The sequence below is a fragment of the Monodon monoceros genome, unplaced genomic scaffold, assembly GCF_005190385.1.
Source record: "Monodon monoceros isolate NGI ecotype Baffin Bay Population unplaced genomic scaffold, NGI_Narwhal_1 Super_Scaffold_3, whole genome shotgun sequence".
Lineage (NCBI taxonomy): Eukaryota > Metazoa > Chordata > Mammalia > Artiodactyla > Monodontidae > Monodon > Monodon monoceros.
In genome coordinates, this window is record NW_021703780.1 from 85,164,214 (window position 1) to 85,178,073 (window position 13,860).

The 13,860-nt window shown below is 43.7% G+C and overlaps 1 pseudogene; it reads right to left on the bottom strand.

Moving 5' to 3' along the window:
- Positions 1-1,522, bottom strand: part of LOC114907612 — a 21,099-nt pseudogene extending 19,577 nt beyond the window's left edge.
- Positions 1,523-13,860: the final 12,338 nt, after the last annotated feature.

The window sequence follows — 13,860 nt, forward strand, 5'->3', positions numbered from 1 at the left end:
TTAGGGAGGGGGAGGGGGAGGGGAGGGGAGGGGAGGGGAGGGGGAGAGAAAGGGGGAAGAGTGGAGAACGCAGCTACAGCCACATCACCTTTTATGACCAATCCTTGGAAATTATACAGCATCACTTGCCCTGAATTTTAAGTGATCAGTGCAGTTTCAAAGACCCACGTAGCTTCAAGGGGAGGAAACATGGATTCTCAATGTGAAGTATCCATATCACAGTGTAAGAAGAACTTGAGGGGTGGTGTGTGTGTGTATGTGTGTGTTTATAGCCATCTTTAGAAAATAAAAACTGCCACAGAGGCTATGAGTGACATTATAGCTTTTAAAAAATACGTACCTTTTTGATTTTTTTCAAGGAGAACATATTGTGTTAATAACCAGAAAAAATTACAGTAAAGCAACTTTGATAAAAAGGACTTTGTATAGGATCTTAGAACCAAAGACTTGGCTAATATATAGTGTTTTTCTTGGCCCTAATCTCCTAGCCCCTCTGATCGCTGATTATGACTGAATCAAGCCTGCTCAGCACAGAACAAGCCATTGGTAACCTGGCTGGCCAAATCACAAACAAATTGATTTCTTCTCAGTACTTCTTGATATTTCAGACCAGCAGCAAGTGAAAAGCTGAGGATTTTCTAAGTCAAATTAGAGAACCCCCGCCCCAAAACGCTTGTCAGTCCTTTCTGTTCAGTGGAACTGTGCAATTGCTGAGGCTGGGGTTGGGCTGTGACAGCAATATCATGGCTGCAGGACACGGTGGCAGGTGGAGTACGGTGTCTAATAAGCTCAAACTCTCCATCATGGCCTGGCCACATAAGGAGAGCGACAGAAGCACTCAGAGAATGAAAACATCCATCAAAGGCTGACAACCTCTGACACAGATTTCCTTTCTGTTACTAAAGGAGCTAGTTAAATGTGATGGAGCTGCTCATAAAAATTCCTTGTTTGTCCTAATGAAACAGCTTTGTATGCCCCATCTCCTTCCTTGTTAGGTGAGCAGAAAAGAAGCGCTAGAATGTTCGGTGGCTAACACTGTAGTCTAAGGCAAGGAGACAGTGACACCCAGCTCAGTTGTCTTTTGGAATTGGTGATGACTCGGCGGTGAATTGTTTGAATGGTGGTCTTTGCCACTGAGGGGCTCGTTTTGTTATTGTAGCCAAAGAGCAGATGCTTTAGAGCCAGCGAGAGGTGAGGGAGACAGGATCTGCTCTTCCCTCCATGAGTCTAATGTGTTGCTTTCTTCTATCATCAAAGACGGTACCTTGAGGCGAGTGAGCTGCTTCTTCTAGGGCTCAGCAGAGGAGAGGGATCTGTTCCATGCTGAAGGAAAAACTGGTTTCAGAGGAATTAGTGAATAAGGTACTTTAGTTGCAGCATGGTCATTCTTAGGTTGTGTCCCCTTCTTAACTCACCTGCACTGACCACAAAACATCTGGGGTGACGGGGCATTGTCTTGGTCCACATTGATTACTTCCTGTTTCCCAGTGTCCACTGCCAGGAACTTTGAATCCGGTGGCATCCTTGCTTTCCTGACATTGAAGGGGGTGGCCTCTTTGGCCAAGTAGGAGACCTGTGGCCTGTGGGCCCTTGTCCTCCTGTGCTCTACACAGCCATCCCTCCTGAGATCTGACCACCTCCCAGGGCGCAGTCAGGGAGCAGGGACTTCTCCTGGCAATGTAGATTGTGACTGTTCTCAGGACGCAGAGACCCCTGTCTTCTTCCCAGTCTGGGGGGATTCCTCTTCCTCGTCGTTCTCCTTCCTTTCCAAGCCTCTTGTTTCTTGGCTCATCTAGCATTATGGCTTTCTTGGAGTTGGGCTTTCATAAAACACCGGGAAGGTGGCAACGTCAGTCTGCTTCTGTTCTCTTTCCTATTAAACAAAAAAAAAAATCCCTGAAACAGTTTAGAAGGGACTGTCTACCTTCCAGGAGGGGAAAACAGAGAGAAAAACATATAACGCAGCTTCTCAGAAGCATAGCCTTCTCTATCACCAATTCTTGCATGGCGTGCTCTTCTGCAGATGGGGAAATCAAAGCCTGGGGAGATGAAGGGATTTGGACACAGTGATGTTATTAGAGGCTGCTCTAGGCCGAGGTTCTGCCAGTCAAAGCCCAGTATGTCTGAGTATGTCTCCATCATTTGGAACCAACTCTGCTCGTCAAATGGGTAATGCACTTCTGAGTGTTTACTCTTGGCACGGCTACGACTTCTGTCCTCTGGACAGATAGGTAGACCGTCAGAACACCTTGGAATTCCAGCTTTCCAGCTGCCATAGTTGTGTGATTTTGGACAAGTCACCAGCCCTCTCTTGATCTCCAATTTTTAAAATCTAAAACACTTCTAGATCAACCTCAAGAGATGGTGAGGATTAGAGGAAAATTCTGGAAGTCTTCAGTGCGTCATAAGCCCCCCAAGGGTGGGGTGTAAGCGATCAGAATTGCTATGATCTTCCTCTGCTTGCTTCAGACTTCAAGGGATCGTTTTCTTCACCTCTTCTAGTCTTGAAAATCTCCAGAGTCCTGACGTCACAGTGTGGGCATTAGAGACATTTATTTGCTTATTATTGTTTTTACGACCTGCAGCTATCTCTTGCCTCATTGGGATTTGACTCCTCCTACACAGAAGTAGTCTGGGATGTCATCCTGTTGACAGAAGTCACTGAACAATTAACTTGTGTCCTTGATAGTTTGTTACCAACCTCTAGGCTTTGGTGATGTGTGGCCCTGGGTGTCTCAATGAACCATTGTTCCTCCCTGGTCTCTTGTGAAAGGGGTTGACTGTGCTCTAAGGCAGCTCTATCCTGGAGGAAGAAGTTCTCCTTATTGAAAATAAAAGGTTCTTCTCACATCTGCTTTGCCAATACAGCCCCTTCCCTTGCTCAAGGCCTGTAGGTCTTAGGTGCCAAGTAGAGCAGAATGCTTCTTTTGTAGGTCTTTGTTACCATCAACATAATGGAACTCTTGTTTACTTAACGACTTCTTTCCTGACCAGATTCAGTTACCAGGGGTCAGGGCTCCTCTATTCTTTCTAGTATCACCAACACCATGTAGCCGGATATTTCCCATATTATATTTGGTGGCTAAAGCTTGTTTTGAGCTGAATTTTCCTCCTGAGTTGCCTTCTCCAAACAGAATGGCTGGTGGACTTATGAGCTGTTGGTATTAACCTAGCAAGTTTATTTTGCAGATAAATGGCTTGTTTAACTGCAGAGGGTGAGTAGAGAGACTGATCTTGTGACCTGTATGATTGCACCAGAATATTCAGTGGGTTTGAGATGGGACCCAGGAATCTACGTATTTAACAACCCCAGATGTTCAGATGAAGGTGATCCTCAGAACACGGTTTGAGAAACACTGATATTTTCTCCCAATTCCTGAACAAAAAGAAAACCGGACATCCGAGGGATTGGCAACGTTGAGATTTCTGAAGTATTGTGTTGACTAAAAAAATTATTCACAACTTACAAGTTGAGAGTTACGTGTTATTTGGTGGGAATTTTTAGGACTTCAAGCCCGGGAGGCAGCATCTCAAGTCAGCTTTAGAGAACTGCTCCGAGGAGGTGAGAGGGGAGCTAGGCTGTATAGGAGTTTTGCAACAAAGGGTGGGTAGTCTGAATGTCAAAAGATTATTGTTAATGAAAGAAAACCAGATATCCCAAGTTAAGGAATTTAGCGCTTTTTTATGTATGGGAAGATGCGAGAGTCTGGGCTCACTGAAATCGTTCCTTTGATATGCACCTCAGCTATCTGGGGCTAGTATCTCAAAGTTTCCTCCCTTGAGTCAGGAGGGCTCCCCGGAGGGAGTGGCTGCAGTTTGATGGCTGCTATATGGCAGGTATTCTTTCCTTCCTGAGTTTCCTCAGGGCTCACCGACACACAGCAGAGGGCTGCAATTGTTGCTGACTGTGACATCCTTTGTTTACTATATGGCAGGAAATATTCCATTTCTCAAATGAAAAGTTGCATGACAATATTTCAGAGAAGGATGAAATCCTTAGAATGCAACATGGGCAAAATACACATTTGCAAGGTGAAGTTCAAATGTGGAAGATTGATGTTCTGGTTATCTACTGCTGCATAGACAACTGTCGAATTTGTAGGTTAAAATAACCATTTTAGTTTGTTTTCGAATTTTGGGGGGGGTCAGGAATTGGCGAAGGACTTGGCAGGGCGGTTGGAGTCTGACTCACAGGCTATCAGCTGGGCCCACGGAGCCGGAAGATCCACTTCCACGATGGCCTTTACAATCACATGCCTGGTGCCGACAGTGCTTCTTGGCCTCTCTCTGTCCACATCCTGCAAGGCCTCTCTGTGTGGCTCGACCTTTCCGAGCATGGTGGTTTCAGCGTAACTGTACTTTTTCACAGTGGCTGACTTTGGAGAAGCAGAAACAGGAAACCACCAGGCCAGTGAAGGGCTACGTGTATAACTGGTGCAGTGTTGCTTCTGGGGCATTGCACTGGTGAAGGCTGCCCAGGTTTAAGGGGATAAAGGAATATACTCCACCACTGGATAGGGTGTTGGGAGGTCTCATTGCCAAAAGAGCCTGGGGGTTGGAGGATGCTGTTGAAGCCATCCTTGGACAATACAGTCTGCCATGTGTAACTTGCCTGGGATTAGGCCAAGAAGAGGTCTCCTGGAGGATGCATGCCTAGGGAAGGGGTCCCGTTGTATGTATCCTTTAGGAACAAGTGCATATATTGGTAATGAAAATGTTGGGGGGTAGACTGTTACAGCACACGCTTAATAATCTCTATGTGTACAGAATGTTTACTCTGTTACTTTGCATATTTTCTTGGCATTTTTGCGAAACGCAAACTCCCATCACACACACTTTCACATTTATTCTTTGTCCTGTGTACCTTTGTGAAGAGTGAGACTGCACATAACATGTGCCTCCCATTTCCTGGATGGCCTTGGAATGTTCACCTGTACTCATGGGTCACTTTTCAAGTTACATATCCTCTGACATTTTTTTTCTAGTTAAAAAAATTCATAACCTCGCGTCTTTGGTCCTTAGTGGTATTTCCTCTTTTCCAATCATACTTTAAAATCCAATTTCATTGTCCCATTAGATGTGGTTCTTCTATTTCGCTTTCTGCCTTTTCACTCTTTTGCAATTGGTGCTATCACATCAGTGACACTGACTAGTGGTTTTATTACACAAGAGTGCAAAAGAATTGCCTTTCCTCTGCTTTTATAAATGTCGTACCCACATTCGGGCTGTGCATAGATTTCGCTGAAATAACCTGAACTCGTTAGTTGTTCCACAAATAGCTCCTCTCTCTGTTTATGCTAATACTTTACGCTGAACAACAATTTCACACTTAGAACTGTCCCTGTTGGTTTGTCTGTTTTAAATGTCATCTGCCCTATTTATGAACATGGAATGAGCTTACTTAAATTGGATTTCTTGGGTCCAGGACACTTCTGATTTTCCTAATGACCAAATAACCAAAAAAGCAGAACCGATTAAGAAGAAAAAAAGAAATCTCAGGCATACACAGTCTCCAAGCAGTCAGGGTTTGTTTAAAGCTGCTTTGTTCGGCAGGAATGGTTAATAAAAGAAACATTTCCCCAAAGAATTGTTGTGGTCTTTAATTAAACTCCTTTCGCATAGGTTTGTAATATAGCATTGGACAATATTTGGTCAGTTTCTCTGCCTCTCTTTCTTAGTCACAGGCTGGACTTGATTGGATCCCAGGTCCTAAGGGAACATTAGGCACAGAGAGAGGCAGGCTGCATCCGATGAAAAGTTAATTGTGTTTAAGCTGTGTTGGAAACCAGCCTCCTGTGCGCCTCAGCTGAGAGCCAAGTTCAACGTGCAGGTGCCCTGGCTGTCTGGCTGGATCCACAGCCAAGAGTTGTCTGACACAGAGTTTAGCAGCACAGAGGCTCGTGATCGTGGAAAAGGCCGGTCCTCAGCCTCACCATTTAGCTGTCACGGGCTCTGGAACAATGCACAGTGGAGGTGATTGATTCTGCTGGGGGGGGCTGGAAGTTGGGGTTTTCTCTTTGAAAAAAGTGCTCCTGGGCAGCAGTTTCAACATATAGTTCGTTAAGTGTCTTGTGGGAAAGCGCTGATGAATTGCTCTAAATGATCAGGAAACTAATCGCTGCTGGAGTTGTTCAAGAAGTATTTCATCTGGCTTTCTTCCTCTCCTTGAATTGAAACTCACTATACCAGAGCAGACACATGCCGTGGGCCATGTTTTTAGAGGAAATGCGCCCTTTCCTTCTTGTCTGCACCTAGGGTGGACCACTCCCATCTCCCCCAGCCTTGGCACATCCCTGCACACACATCATTGGGAAGGGATGCTCGGAGGTCTTCTGGGGGCGCTGTGAACATTCTCTTTCTTCATCTGGACGGTGGTGCCATACCCACGCGATTTATGATTACTTATCCATTCGCGTGTTTTACTTACGTTAGGGTGTGAATTAAGATACAAAATTGCTAGTAGTTGAGCATTTTCCAGCCTATAAAAATGGAAATTTTATAAGGTTAAACATATATTTTACAAGGAAATCATAAAGTAACATAGTGCAAATACATCAGTATTTGATCAGTCGTCGTGAGATGTACGTAGGGCAAAAAAAGAGGCATTTTTATAATCTAGGTGTTGGTGGTAATTATAGAAGCTATTCCATTAAATAAGGGTCCTATTTTCTTTTGCTCTGAGAAACAGTGCAGTGTGGTGCCTCCACAGCCAGACATATTTGGGTTTGATCCTCTGCTCTACCGTCTACCAGCTGGTTGGCCTTGGGGCAAGCTCAGGGCCCCAGTTTTCGCATCTGAAGATAAGGCTGGTAATAGTACCTACTTTCTAGGATTGCTAAGCAGATCATGTTAAATAATAGAGTCGATCCTTGGACAATATGAGTTTGAACTGTATGGGTCCACTTATGTTCAGATTGTTTTCAATAAATACATACTACAGCACTACATGATCTGTGATTGGTTGAATCCCCAGCTGGTTTAAACCACGGATGCATGAGCTGACTGTAAAGTTATACTCGGATTTTCTACTGCACAGAGGGTCGGTGCCTCTAATCCCTGCATTGTTCAAGGGTCAACTGTAGCTATCTTGCCAGATACATCTCCCATCACATTCCTTTCACATCTGATGCTCTAGATGCTCTGGACTTCTTTTCCCTTGAGTCTTCTGGGTCTTCCCTTCTGCCACTGAGTCTCTGCATGTGCTCTTCCACTCTCCAGAAAGTTCTTCTCCCATTCCTTTGCCTACATGATTCTCCCTCCTGCTTGGGATCTCAGCTCCCTTCTTGTTTTCTTAGCTGTCCTCGACATCTCTAGCTGGGTCATGATTGTTGACTTAAACTCTAATGGAACCCTGTAACTTTCCTTTGTGACACTGATGACATCCGTGATTTCAGAGTAAGACATGTGATGGTTTGATCCATCTGTCACCCTCATTTGACTGTGAGCTCCATATGGACAGGAAATGAGATGTGTCATTGTTGTTCTCTGGGGGATCTGGCTCATAGTTGGGGTTCCAGAAATATTTAATGAATGAAGGGGCTTATGTTCTAGCCATTCTTATGATTTAAGACTTTCTGATATTTCTTGTAAAATAATGAAATAGGAAACCATGTACTTAAGCACATGTATATGTGTCAGCATAAGAGTAATTGATCAACGCATCAGCTTTCAGAAAGTCACTCTCGGCATTTTTTTACAAAGTAGTGGGTGGGCAGTGAAGTGCAAGGTTTAAGAGCAAAGTCTTTGCAGAAGTTGAGGTGCAAGCTTAGCTCATCACTTGTGTGCTCTGTGATCTTGGAAAAGATACTTTTTCTGAAACTCAATATCTTTATCTGTAAACTGAATATTAAAACTAGTACCTATATGTTGCAGGTTGAATTATGTCCCTCCAAAATTCACATGTTGAAGTCCTAACCTCCAGCTACCTCAGAAAGTGACCTTATTTGGAGGAAGGGTCTTTACAGAGGTCATCAAATTAAAACAAGGACGTTAGGTTGGACCCTAGTCCGATTGGTGTCCTTATAGAAGGAGAAATTTGGACATAGAAACACAGATAGAGGGAACATGATTAAAGAGATATAGAGAGAGAAGATGGCCATCTACAAGCTAAGGAGAGAGGCTCGGAGACGGGTCCCAGAGCCCTCGGAAGGAACCAAAACTGTCAACCCCTTGATTTTGCACTTCTAGCCGCCAGAACCTTGAGGTGTTAAATTTTTGTTGGTTAAGCCACCTAATGTGGTACTTTGTTTCAACAGCTTTAGCAGACTAATATGCTGAATCAGTTTAATATACAGCAATGCTTTGTGTTGAACAATGCAAAAATCTCAGTGACTTACAGCACAAAACATGCATTTTTCTTGCTTGTGGGCCTGTGGGTTGCTTGAAGTTCACCCAGACTCTAGACCAGTTGGGTTCTGATCCTTGTGCATTTCTCACTCTGGCACTGGCAGCTACCTAGAGCATGTTCTCTCACGGAAGAAGGTAAGAGAAATGCCCAACGCAAATGATGCAGACCCACTGAAAGTCTTTCATGGCACCATAATCATGCCTGGTAGCATTGCGTTGGCTAGAGCAAATCACCTGGCCAAACCTACTTCCGATAGGCTGAAATAGATATACTCTGTCTCCTGTAGGGGGAGGCATTGAGAGCCACATGGAAAAGACAGTGAAATAATCCAATTGACCACAGTACCTACACATCACAGGGTTGTCTTCGATAGATAAGATTTTGCAGGTAAAACTCTTTGCACAGTGCCTGGCACCTAGTAGCTGTTCCATAAACGGTCATTGCTATTGTTGTGGTTTTTGTTCTTATTCTTGAACAAATTCTAGTGTTCATCTTCAATTGCAAGTCTTCATGGACATTTTCCTTTCAAACAAGCAGAATTAGCTGAATAAATTGCATTAATACTTGGTTAAGTAGAAGTCTCTGTAGACTGCATTCTTGCATCTGTGATTAATTCTTTTAAATTCTTTTAAATTGCATGTCTGCTTCAGTGGATTGGAACAGAGATATGATTTCAAGCTTATGTTTCTCGTTAGGACACAGAGGCCACAATTAAATGTACTTTTTCTTCTTCTTCTTTGAAAAAAATCAAAGTCTCTTAAAATGGATTGTTGTGAAAGGACGCATAAATATGTCTAAATCGATAGTTGAATTCTCCAAAGCACCATCGAGACAAAACTGTTAAATGTTCTGATTAAATTTGTGATTGGTTAAGCTAGAAATCCATACAGTTGCATGTCACACAATATTTAATAAATGGCATGTAGAGTATCTTAATTGTACCCATTTATTTCTTCCCTCTGCTTCTAACTGCATAAAGTTATCAAAATCTGGACACTCAAACATTTTTATTTCAACTTGCTTGGTTGGGCTTTGTTCTCTGTATTTCTTGCTGTATTGGGTCTGGTTTTGAGTTAAATATTTCTGACACAACCTTCATGACTCATTTACATTTAAATAGTAACAGGAAATCTCTTTGCCAAGAAGGCTATCGGAATCAAATTTTATACCAGATCTTTTCTTTTAAATACGTTATTATCAAATATTTTGTTCATCAAAGTACTTTTTTGCTTTCCTTTTTGTAAATCTAAGTATTTTAGGCTGTATACAAATGTTTCATTTTTCATCTTGGGTGATTATTATTGCTTCTGACGCTCATAATTTATGCCAGTTGCTATAATGTTAAAAATTAGAAACGGACTTTGGAGATGTTCATTGCCATTGAAGTTTTGTTAAAGAGAGTTTAAAATATAATGCATGCCCTTGACCTTGTTATTTCATGTTGAATGAGATCTACCTATAGGATCGGGAGTATATAATTATAGGAAAGGTGATGAAATCAAACGGATTCCTAATAAGCAAATTGAGGTGTGATTTACCGACATCCAGGTGATGAGAAGATTTAGTGGAACTTGGTGCAAGTTGAAGATGATGAAGAGTAAATCTCTCGAGCTGGGAAAACAAGTATCTTTTTTTTTGGTAATTAATTAATGAATTGTTTTTGGCTGCGTTTGGTCTTCGCTGCTGTGCGTGGGCCTTCTCCAGTTGCGGCGAGCGGGGCTATTCTACGTTGCAGTGGGCGGGCTTCTCGTTGCAGTGGCTTCTCTTGTTGCAGAGCATGGGCTCTAGGTGCGTGGGCTTTGGTAGTTGTGGCGCGTAGGCTCAGTAGTTGTGGCTCGTGGGCTCTAGAGCGCAGCCTCAGTAGTAGGCTACTGAGTAGGGGTAGTAGTAATAGGGATAGCCTTCAGTAGTTGTGGCGCACGGGCTTAGTTGCTCCGCGGCCTGTGGGATCTTCCCGGACCAGGGCCCGAACCCATGTCCCCTGCATTGGCAGGCAGATTCCCAACAACTGCGCCACCAGGGAAGCCCGAAACAAATATCTTTAATAGAGGCTCAGAGAAAAAAAATTCCCAGGCATCCAAGTGGATTTCACCTACCACACTACCTCATATTCTAAGAAACTCTTTTAAGGAGGTATTCGAATCACAGGAAGGTTTCCAAGCTTGTAAACCAACGTCAGTGGCATCAGCTTCATTAGACATTGTTATTCTAGATGTTGTCTGTAGGAGGAAGAACAAAAGCATTGTGTGCTGAGATCTTCTCATGATTCTCCCTGAACTGGACTTTTTTGAAGGGCTGGTTAAAGCCTTGTTTAAAAATAACTTACATTTTACTGAGTGCTTAGTTTGTACCAGGCATCGAGGGTCTTACTTATATCAGTTCATCTTATTCCTCCCCAAAGTCTTTTTTTTTTTTTTTTGGAGGTGATGGATAGGTTTATTACCTCGATTACAGTGATGGTTTCATGGGTGTAGGTATATGTCCAAATTCATCAAATTGTATGCGTGAAATATGTGTAGTTTTAAAATATATCAGTTACATCTCAGTAAAGCTTAAATAACATGAGAGGATACAGGTTTCTTGAGCTTGAAAATCTCCCCATTTTCCTCCTGAATCTTCTTTGAGGGAGATTTTTTGTCTTTAACTTTTTATTTTATATTGGAGTATAGCCAATTAACAATGTTGTGATAGTTTCAGGTACACAGCAACATGGCTCAGCCATACATATACATGTATCCATTCTCCCCCAGACTCCTGTCCCATCCAGGCTGCCACGTAACATTGAGCAGAGTTCCCTGTGCTATACAGTAGGTCCTTGTGGGTTATCCTTTTTAAATATAGCAGTGTGTACGTGACAATCCCAAACTTCCTAACTAACCCTTCCCCTTGAGGGAGATCTTTGATGCCCACGTTTCTCCACTACACATCCTCCTGTATCTAGAATTCAGTGAAATTCTCCTGCGAAATCCTCATGTAACAGACTCCCTGGGACAGGCAGGGCTGGGGGTGTCCTCCCCAAAGCCTTCTGGGGTGGGTCGTATTATTCCTATTTTCAGAAGGCAAAACTGAAGCCCGAGGAGGCTGGGCAGCACTGGAGCTGCACATGAAACCTTGGTGGCCAACCTGGAGTGTCCACGGTCTTAATTACTGTGCTTGTCTTCACACTCTCTTGCTGTCCTTCGTGCAGTCTCTCCCTCATTCCCTTGGGTATATATATAGACACTGTATGTGCTGTGCTCTGTTCTAGACACTGGGGATGAGATGTATTTACAACAGGAACGATGCCTGTCTTCAAGGAGTTGATAGTCTCCTGGGGCAAACAGACAATAAATACGTAAGCGAACAAAACCATAATGCAATTTCAGGTTGTGCAAAGTGCTATAAAAATAAAGCCATGTCGGGCTAGAAATGCTGGGAGGAGAGATGCTGTCATAGAGATGCTGATGTTTGAGAGATTTCCAACAAGGGATTCAAGATGTTGAAAAATTCATCGACTTGCAACGTGAGCAAGCCCGCTCTCCCAGTGTAATTAAGGGTGTGATCTGGGATGTCCGGGAAACTCTTTGTGAATCTTTTACCACATTGGACCACAGATGTAGAAAGTATAAAAGCCTGTAGGCTACATTTTTTTTTTTTTTTTTTTTTTGCCGTACGCGGGCCTCTCACTGTTGTGACCTCTCCTGTTGTGGAGCACAGGCCTCGGACGCGCAGGCTCAGCGGCCATGGCTCCCGGGCCCAGCCGCTGCACGGCAGGTGGGATCTTCCCCGCATGGGGCACGAAACCGTGTCCCCTGCATCGGCAGGCGGACTCTCAACCATTGCGCCACCAGGGAAACCCTAGGCTGCATTTTGAATGATCTCAGGACAAACTTGGGACTTGTTTTGCCCTATTCCCCTCCCCAACCCCCGGTATCTTCCCTTTGAAAATCCAGGCTGGAAGACTCAACAAATCAACTGTTTTCTCCTTAATTGGGAAGGTACTACAACTGAAATAGTTCCTCTGTGTTACAGACCTAGTGGGGCAGATCACCATGGAAGGAACCTGCCGCCATTGAAGAAGATTAGATGGTGGGGGGCGGGGATTTAAAAACATTGCAGAGTGATAGTTAGAGACCAATATCAGACTATGTGTTGAAAACGATGAGATAAAAACAGCTCTTACTCATCTGCTTATTACTTCCTTTCTTCGTCTAAGCAAGTACTGATAGATTAACATCAAGGACTGTTGGTGAGCTAGGATGGGGATAAACCAGAAGAGGAATGAGCAGTAGGCTGCATCTCAAGTGCCTGCTCTGATCCTTTTTAGAGGCTTCGTGGAGTGCAGTGTTGAGAAGGATTCTGAGGTTGCCTTTGGGCTTGGTGGTAAGAATGCTGTAGCCAGTAGTGTTTTCTGCTGGGAGCCCAGGTAGGAGGTGTGGTTCTGTGTCTATAGAGCGGTGTTGGAACCAGGTTGTGGAAACCATTACACTGTGACTTCTCTGGCCTGATTGAAGTCAAGCAGCACAGTGAGGAAGTGTAGCAGGTGGATGTTAATTAAGGCTGACTTCCTTCCTCTGTCCCTTCTTAGTTTCCTCCCTCCCCTGCCCTCCTCACCCCTCCATTCCCTTCCTCCTTCTCCTTCTCAGCCAAGTAGTACAATATGACAGTCCATTGTTAGGAAGATCAGAAGTTCTAGAGTTGGGCTCCTTGACTCCCAAGTCTGGTTCTATCACCTTCTACTCGTGTGACCTTGTGCAAGGCACTTCAGCTCCCTTGTCTGCAGTCTGGGAGAACAATGCCTGCTTCCTCATGCCTCTCATTTTTGGTCTCTTGTAATATTACTTAGAAGGACTGCTTCTCAGTATGTGACACATACACCCAAATTGGCAGTAAGTCTGAGACAATTTTCGGTGTTTGGCAGACAAGGTGTTAAATAATCCTGTCTTACAGAGTGAGATGTGAGTCTTCTTTGGCTTCTCTTTGAATCCTTCTGTGAAATCAAGGATAAAGTCTCAATGTAGAGTGCTGTTCTCTAACACTTTTTCTAACACTTGCACATCTACCTTATTAGCTAAAGAACAGACCTGAGGCTCAGAGCTTTCTGTTGGGACTATCTCTAGCCTGAAATTAATGTAATTTGTATCATATTGCATTTTGGAGTTACCTTTCTTCATGGCAAGCGATACTAGTTTTATGCTGAGAGAGAGGATACAAAATTTCTGTTCACATTTTTGTGCAAAGAGAAAAAGTCAGTCTCTTTTAAGAAAAAATCCCAAACGCACAGTGGAATGGGATATAATCATGACTGAAGCGTGGCATGCGCGTGACTAATACTCTGGCGTTTGCAGTGGGATAGATGGAGAAGGACAGCAGAGACGGGCAACCAGTTGGGATTAAGTTTGAATATGGTTCTCTCTGTTCAAGCCAAACTGGGCTTCCCTCTGTCCTGCCACCAGCTGTTTGCAGGGCTTTTGCCAGATTGTTCCCTCTGCCCGCCTTTCCACTCCCCTTCACTGAGTATTTTTTTTTGTGGT